Source organism: Pseudonaja textilis, chromosome 4 (genome assembly GCF_049901715.1).
Source record: "Pseudonaja textilis isolate UNSWEBS1 chromosome 4, rPseTex1.2, whole genome shotgun sequence".
Taxonomy (NCBI): domain Eukaryota; kingdom Metazoa; phylum Chordata; class Lepidosauria; order Squamata; family Elapidae; genus Pseudonaja; species Pseudonaja textilis.
This window is the reverse complement of record NC_141993.1, coordinates 13,222,668-13,230,326: the sequence shown is the minus strand read 5'-3', so window position 1 is coordinate 13,230,326 and position 7,659 is coordinate 13,222,668.

Here is a 7,659-nt window from a genome sequence, read left to right as displayed (position 1 = left end):
TTCTCATGCCAACTTTGAACCACAGGTGACCACACGACTCTGTGTAGCACACAAACAAACCTCTAAGCAGCCTCCTATTGGAGTGTCTTTCCTAGTCTCCCTGGTGTCCTTGTTTTCTTTTGATGGAGAGAGCTCTCTGGATCAAGTGCCCTTCTGGACTTCTCTCCACCGAAGGAGTCCAAGAAAACGGGTGGGGGAAGATCTTGGTGACTCAGGTCAGGGAAACGGGATCTGGGCTTTAAAAGGATCCTTGGACCCGTTTCCTCCAAAACTCAGCGTGCGTCGGCCCAATTATTGATTTCATCGTCAGGTTTGCAACTGGGGATTTTGACTAACATCTCTTTCTTTGACTTAAGGAAGAAAAGACAGATCTTTTGGCGTTGAAGGAAATGGGCACAACGCGCACGGGCCTCCCACCTCCTAGGCGGGGACCCCCATTTCAGTTTCACAGTGAGGTAACAGATGAGGAATTCGTCCTACTCACAATGGGAGATTGGCAAAGGGAGGTCAGAGTCTTCTCTATACGAAGAGGATGGAGGAGGGAAAAAAATTTCCTGGGCTGGCTCCTTGTAAAGAAGAAAGATAATGACATGTATCTACATGGTGCTGCAGGCTGTATAATGTGCTCTGATTTTTTAATGGTCCACGTTAGAATTTCCACACAGAGTAAGGCCAAGCTTATTATTATTGATGGTTTGCCATGTAATAACAACCGAATACATTTATTTCCCTCTAAAAGAAGGTTTGGACTGGTCTAATTGGCAGGTCTTCAGCACTGAACTGATTAAATTGTGGAAAAGAGATTCCAGCCCCACCTGGGAGCGACAGGGAGGACTTTTTCCCAAATGCTTAACTAACCTAGAGAAAGGGACCCCCTGAATTAAGGTCATAACTGCACCGTGGCGAACCCCCAGGTGGCTCCTCTTTAGGACTTCAGTTCAAAATTTTGCAGGCTGAGGAATTCTGGCAGTTGAAGTCCACAAGTCTTAAAGTTGCCAAGGTTGGAGACCCCTGTCCTAGAGCACCCTTCAGGCTCCTTCCTTGGTTTTCTGACTGGCCACACCCTCTGGCAAACTGGGGGTGAGCCAGAATCCATGCCACCCTTTTGAAATCACAGACACACCCAAGGTCCAAAAGTTTTGCCACCTTCCAACCAGTGATGGGATTCAAATTTTTTTTACTACCGGTTCTGTGGGCAGGGCTTGGTGGGCGTGGCAGGGGAAGGATACCTAAAATCTCCAGTCAGAGGTGGGATTTGCCGGTTCTCCGAACTACTCAAAATTTCCGCTACTGGTTCTCCAGAACTGGTCAGAACCTGCTGAATCCCACCTCTGCTTCCAACCTCTTTTGCTGCACCATCCCACATGTTGCCTTGGCCCCCAGAGACCTGAACGACCAGCCAGCTCTGAGAAGATCCTCAAGGAAAGAAAATATTATTGCAGAGAAGAACATTTATGTAGCATTCAAAATACACTAAAACTTGTGCTGGGAAGGAAAAGGGAGCCTTTTGATTCATTCAGTGGCCTCTTCAGTTGTGTACAGCAGATCAGGGATTTTACCTAGCTTTTTGTTCTAGTATAAATTTGCTCTCGGAACCGAGGCTCAGCTATAAACTACCACAAACAAGCGCACAGACACATTTTGTCTTGCTTCAGAGAGGAAGTACATACGTTTAAATTCTCATTAAGTGTATGCAACCCACAAAAAGACTCTGGATAAGCTGCATGTTTTTTTAAAAAATATATATATTTTAAAATACACATCCTACACAATCATGTTTTTGTACAGTGCAACTGAGGTCTGAAGAACAGTTAGTTACAGCTGAATAAGGATCCAATACTCACTGACAGTCCTTGCATTAGTATAATTTTTGCATTCATAAAACTTTTAATAGATACTTATTTTCAAAAAGTCGTGGCAATAATGGAGTGAGTCAGCAGCCTGTCACTCCTAATAATTCTCACACCTCCCAGATTCACAGCATTCCATTTCGGTGCTGGCTGTTTCCGGGTGAGGAACAATTCATTAGTCGAAGTTTCACAAGTTCACTAATCAGGAGCCTCTCTCCTAATTGCAAACTCCTAGAAACCATTCTTCTGCTTGTAGTTTATGGCAATTTGCAAACATTAGTCACAATACTTGGACTTGTCTCCTAAAAGCCACTTGCTTCGGCAGTCTGGCTGAAGATGGAAGAACTAGGCCAAGGAGATGCTGTTCCCCTATTCCAGAGACCCCCCCCTCCCCATAACGCGTCCAGGAGACCCACTGGTCCTGAGCAGCAGAAGGACTCCTACCAGCTGCCAGGGAGGCTGCATCCCCCTCCCACCTCTGTCATTTCTTGGTCCACTATTCTCCCTCTTTCAAAAGTTCCCATCCTTCCAAACTCTTAGGGGGGGACATGTCAGTGTGGAGAAAGGCTTTGGAGACCAAGGATCCCCAGGAAGAGCCCTTTGATCTCCTCAGAAAATCCCACAGGGCACTGTCAAGTTGCTCAGGATGATGAAGCGCCATCGGAGGCGATTTTCAGCAGGTTCTAACCAGTTCTGGAGAACCAGTAGCAGAAATTTTGAGTAGTTCGGAGAACCGGCAAATGCCACCTCTGATTGGCCCCACCAACCCCATCTATTCTCTGCCTTCTGAGTCCCAGCGGATTGACTGGGTCTTCTTTGGTTGCCCTGCACAGGAAGACAGAGCTGGAAGGTTAGTGGGGTGGGGAGGGAATGGAGATTTTGCAGTATCCTTTCCCTGCCATGCCCACCAAGCCATGCCTGCTGAAGTGGTAGTAAATTTTTTTTGAATCCCACCACTGAGCATTTTGACACCTGTACAAGGTAAGGATTGGAAAACAGCCTCCTAAATATCTGTAATAATGCATGTCTCACCCGTTTGCACATGCAGCATCTGCCTCATGTATTGAATAGAGTAGAGCAGAGTAGAGTAGAGTAGAGTACAGTACAGTACAGTACAGTACAGTACAGTAGAATTCTTTATTGGCCAAGTGTGATTGGGCACACAAGGAATTTGTCTTGGTGCAAATGCTCTCATTGTACATAAAAGAAAGGATACATTCATTAAGAGTCAAGAGTTATCAGGTGCAACACTTAATAATAATCATAGGGTACAATAAGCAATCAACTCATACTAGGAAACAGTCAATATACATCGTAAGGATACAAGTGACAAAGTTACAGTCATACAGTCACAAGTGGGAGGGGATGGGTGATAGGAGTGATGAGAAGATTAACAGTAATAGTAGTGCAGACTTTGTAATAGTTGGACAGTGTTGAGGGAATTATTTGTTTAGCAGAGTGATGGCGTTCGGGGGAAAACTGTCCTTGTGTCTCATTGTTCTGGTGTGCAGTGCCCTATAGCGTTGTTTTGAGAGTTGAAACAGTATATGTCCGGGATGTGAAGGGTCTGTAAATATCTTGGGAGTGATTAGAGTTATTTATTGCTGATCTGAAGCAAGCAAAAGCTTTCAGGAAGGGGGAGGCGGGCCTTTCCTTATTGGGATCCCTTAACCCAGGGGTCTCCAACCTTTGGACCTCAGGGACCACCAAACTCATAATTTTAAATTAGTGGACCACTAATATGAATTTTGATTGACGATGGCTTGCTGACGTTTTCCCAGGGTCTCTGCAAAAAAGCAGCAGAGACCCTGGGAAAATCACCAAAAAAGTCTGCACGAAAATTCCCCACCCTGTTTTCCTACCGATCGATCATTCTTTATTTGGGATCACAGGATACCGTCTCCAGCTCCGTTCTCAGGGAGGGAGGGAGGGAGAGAAAGAGAGAGAGAGAGACTTTTGGCTTCATGCAAGGAAAGCAGCAGAAGCAGCAGAAGTCTTTCTTTCTCTCCCCCAAACTCTGCCAGAAATGAACCTTTGTGAGACTCCTCGTGCTGGCGCAGCCTCTTGGAGCAGGAGGCCTTGCAGGGTCCCAAAGACTCATTTCTGGCAGAGTTTGGGGGAGAGAAAGAAAGACTTTTGCTGTTTTCCTTGCGTGCAGCCAAAAGCAGCAGAAGAAAGAAGCAGCCTGGTAGCTAGGCGAAGCGCGTGAGGTGAGTGGGGTAAGTTCTCCCCCTGCCCTTTCCCCCCTCCTCTTGCTACTTCGTGTTGTTTGCAATGCAAGTGACACAAGCCTTGTGTTCACGTGCAGCCTGGATTAGTTGCTTTGGGGGTGACATTTCTCTGTGGACCATAATCATTTTCTCGTGGGCCACCAGTGGTCCCTGGCCCACTGGTTGGCGACCACTGCTCTAACCCTCTACCCAGGAGCAGAGATGCTGTCCTAGCGTGCGGGGATCCAAAGTTTCGTTTCCCTGCAATAGCTCCACCTGTTGGACTTCTCCTCTTTACAGCGGTGCTCCAGCTGAATGTGGAATGCTCAATGGACCGTTATAAAGCAAAATGGATCCATCTTCCCCTCATTCTTTCTTCACCTGCAGCCAATTTATCTCATTGGTAACAGAAGGACAATACTAACATTAAACATAAAAAGCCTCCCAAGCAAGTAATTTCATTATGTCAGTTCATCTAAGTCAAGTATTCTTCTGATATTGTTATTGGATGGTTTCTCAAATTGCATGTAATTCAGTTCTGCGGGTCAGACTACGAACGAAGGGGGGAGACCCCTCTTCTCCTGGCTAGGAATCTGAAATCTACTTTGATCTTTAATTACTTTATCTTCTTTGTCTTTTTGCCTTTTCTCCCTCTCACGTTTAAGCGGATCTTTCACCGGCAGAAAATTCAGCTTATTTCCTCCCCCTGTGGGCTTCCCAGTCATCCTGCAAAGGTGCTGGGTCTTCACACCATTTCCTCAGGGGCTCAGAAGGACCTCAGTACTCTTGTATGAAACAGGGACAGGAAGCCTCTACTATAGAGATCTCCAAATGTGGTAACTTTAAGACGTGTGGACTTACAACTCCCAGAATTCCTCAGCCAGCAAATTTTTCTTGCTATAGAAAGTTTCCCAGGATCTCTCTCTCTCTCTCTCTCTCCCTCCTGGGATTTCTGAGACCCAGGCTGGGCAGCTGAGCAGAAAAGAGGATTTGCAGTGGATGCCACCCACCCTTAGAAAGTCTTCTTCCACGGAGAGATCCACCAGAGCCCCTTGGGCCTTAGAGGGTGGGGAACCTGATCCCAGGATACATTTTAGAGTCCCCCAGTTAAGAGGCTGATTCACCACCAGCTGAAGAGGGTCTTCGCCATCCCGCCCCCTCCCAGGGTTACAGCATCCACTGATTCTGATTCCATCGGTGGGCCGCTTGGTCTCTCATTCTTTGCCTTAAAGGCCCAGAGAGAGAAAGGGGGAAACCACCCTCTGAGTTGAGGGGCCTGTCAAAACGAGTTTGATGTAGTCTCAGAGTTGTCAGGGTTTGGGGGGCCCTGCTCTCCTATAACGGCTGGGCAGCACTGGGGATTCAGTCTCCCAAGGTGCCTCGGGGAGCGTGGGAGCGTGGACAGGGCAGCCACCAGAGTTCCTCAGAACCCCCAGAATTAGTTTTGGAGATGTCCAGGGCTTCTGATTCTTGGAAACGGAGTCCGAAGCTCTTCACGACCAGGAGTCCTTTAAGGACTTTCCATTGGGTTATCTGACAACTGCCCAAAAGGTGAGCTGGGAAGACTAACCTTTCTTGTGGTGCATCAGAACGGATGGCGGCAAACCCAGGCCATCCCGCTTTGATCTTTGCCCTCTCCGGAGGGTCCTAGGAGAAGGAGGGTATCCAGGACTCTCCCCACGCCAAGCTCCCATTTTGTGGGGATCAGCAGTCGTAGGAAAAACCTACCCGGGGTCTGTTTCAGAGGACATGAAGTGATGGTAGTTGACGTCCTTCTGTCTGGCAGCCTGCCCTGCGTGGCTCTGTGGTGTGGATCGAGATTGGGCCTATCTACAGGAGGGTGGGAGGCAACCATGAAGCCACATCTGTGCTGTTACCAAGAAAATAATACCCCAGAAGGGAAGATTTATAAGTAGCTCAATATCCATGCTTCGCTACGAAACTATGTGGTCGGGCTTAGTTTTTGGGGAGGAAAATAAGGGGAAAAATTCTGCCTCTGCCTGCCAGCATCCATTGGTATTCATATGGCTAGAGTTGAGGGCTGTTTGGAAACTGAAATAGTATTTGCTGTGTGAGCAAGAAGGAGACAGCAAGGAGCTTGGGTGTGGCTTAGCTCAACTGTTCTGTGCTAAAGCTGCTTGGTGCTGTGAAACGGAAACTCCTCTCCTCTGCTTGCGTTTTGGATTTGAAAGAGATTTCTTTTCAGTGGGGAGGGGGAGTAGAACTCCTTAGCATCAGAGCATGTTAATAATGATAATATAGGGAATACTAATGCTCTGATGGTCATTTTGGAAAAATCCTTTCTTATATTGGATTATTTTTTCTTCTGGGGGTAAGTATTACAGCCAACGTCACATTTGCCCGTTGCTCAGCATTGCCGTCTAACCTTGGGCTGTGGTGGCTTCGTGCTGCTTCCTGGGGCTTGGGGGGGTGCGAGGCCGGGTGAGACATCCGGATGGCCACATTGTCCAGGCCGAAGATCCTCCCCCGCTATTGCTGCCTTCAATGGGGAAGGAAATTCACTGCAAGCAGACTGGCATTCAGTCACGCACGGCTCTGAGTTTTTTCTTATAATAATAAATTTTCTTAAAATAAATTGCCAGTTATTATTAGAATGTAATGCTCTGTGCCAAAAAAGGGAAATAAAAAAGAAGATAGCCCCCCCCCCCACTCTGATTGGGGAGAAAGAGAGAGGAGGAGAGAGAAAGAGAGGGAGAGAGGAGAAGAGAGAGAAAGAGGGAAAGAGAAGAAGAAGAGAGAGGAAGAGAGAGAAAGAGAGGGAAAGAGAAGAGGAGAGAAGGAGGGAGGGAGGGAGGGAGAGGGGGAGAGAGAAGGAGAGAGAGGGAAGGAGGGGAGGGGAGAAAGAGAGAGGAGGAGAGAGAAAGAGAGGGAGAGAGGAGAAGAAGAGAGAAAGAGGGAAAGAGAAGAAGAAGAGAGAGGAAGAGAGAGAAAGAGAGGGAAAGAGAAGAGGAGAGAAGGAGGGAGGGAGGGAGGGAGAGGGGGGAGAGAAGGAGAGAGAGGGAAGGAGGGGGAGGGGAGAAAGAGAGAGGAGGAGAGAGAAAGAGAGGGAGAGAGGAGAAGAAGAGAGAAAGAGGGAAAGAGAAGAAGAAGAGAGAGGAAGAGAGAGAAAGAGAGGGAAAGAGAAGAGGAGAGAAGGAGGGAGGGAGGGAGGGAGAGGGGGAGAGAAGGGAGAGAGAGGGAGGGAGGGGGGAGAAAGAGAGAGGAGGAGAGAGAAAGAGAGGGAGAGAGGAGAAGAGAGAGAAAGAGGGAAAGAGAAGAAGAAGAGAGAGGAAGAGAGAGAAAGAGAGGGAAAGAGAAGAGGAGAGAAGGAGGGAGGGAGGGAGGGAGGGGGAGAGAGAGAAGGAGAGAGAGGGAGGGAGGGGGAGGAAAGAGAGAGGAGGAGAGAGAAAGAGAGGGAGAGAGGAGAAGAGAGAGAAAGAGGGAGAGAGGAGAAGAAGAGAGAGGAAGAGAGAGAAAGAGAAGGAAAGAGAAGAGGAGAGAAGGAGGGTGGGAGAGAGGGAGGGGGAGAGAGAGAAGGAGAGAGAGGGAGGGAGGGGGGGAGAAAGAGAGAGGAGGAGAGAGAAAGAGAGGGAGAGAGG